Genomic DNA, 851 nt, shown 5'->3' with positions numbered 1-851 from the left:
CCTGCCTGACCTGCTGCTGATTACCTGGCTCAGGTGTGTTCAGCCAATCAGAAGCTGGAAGATACTATCTAAGATGAAAGACAAAGTGAATTGGCATCTTCCAGCTTCTGATTGGCTGAACACACCTGAGCCAGGTAATCAGCAGCAGGTCAGGCAGGGATAGTTGGAAAACAAGCAGGACAGCGGCCCTCGAGGACTGGAATTGGCCACCCCTGGTCTACAGCCTCCTGTAGCTGATGCTACCTGCCCAACTACCTACTTCAAAAAAGTCAAGCACAACTAAATGGAAATATTTTAATTAGAAAGTTGAAAAACGGCAGTAGGTACATAGAACCTCTACTGACTAGGGAACAAACAGCAACAGAAATGTTGAAATACAAGATACCAACCGAGGAGACGGTGATTTTCACAGGAAGATGGCAAAAAAGATGACTGCAAATGATGTACATTTAAATAAATAGAAATACATATTCATTGAATAGTGTAGCCATTTCTCTTATCTATGTTATTATTGCTGGTATATATTACCTTTAAATGTCTTATGATTTAAAACAGACAGGACAACCTTCCTTGGTCGCAAAACAATATCAACATGATCAATAAAATCATTTATACATTTAAGATTGTGATGCATGAGTTTAGCAATAAAGAATCACAGACATGAACATTCTTTTTTTAAAGGAGCTTCATGTTTTTCTTTTTTAATACATGAGGTTATGCCAAGAACAGAACGGATGCATTGATACAGTACGGTACGTCAGCGCTTCACTGCTTCCTCGATGTACAACAAAGATCCGTCTATCAGGGTGAAAGAAATAAGAGACAGGCTGGTGAAACACCAGGGGGGACAC

Source organism: Monopterus albus, unplaced genomic scaffold (genome assembly GCF_001952655.1).
Source record: "Monopterus albus unplaced genomic scaffold, M_albus_1.0 scaffold477.1, whole genome shotgun sequence".
Classification (NCBI taxonomy): Eukaryota; Metazoa; Chordata; class Actinopteri; order Synbranchiformes; family Synbranchidae; genus Monopterus; species Monopterus albus.
Note: the sequence above shows the minus strand (reverse complement) of the source record.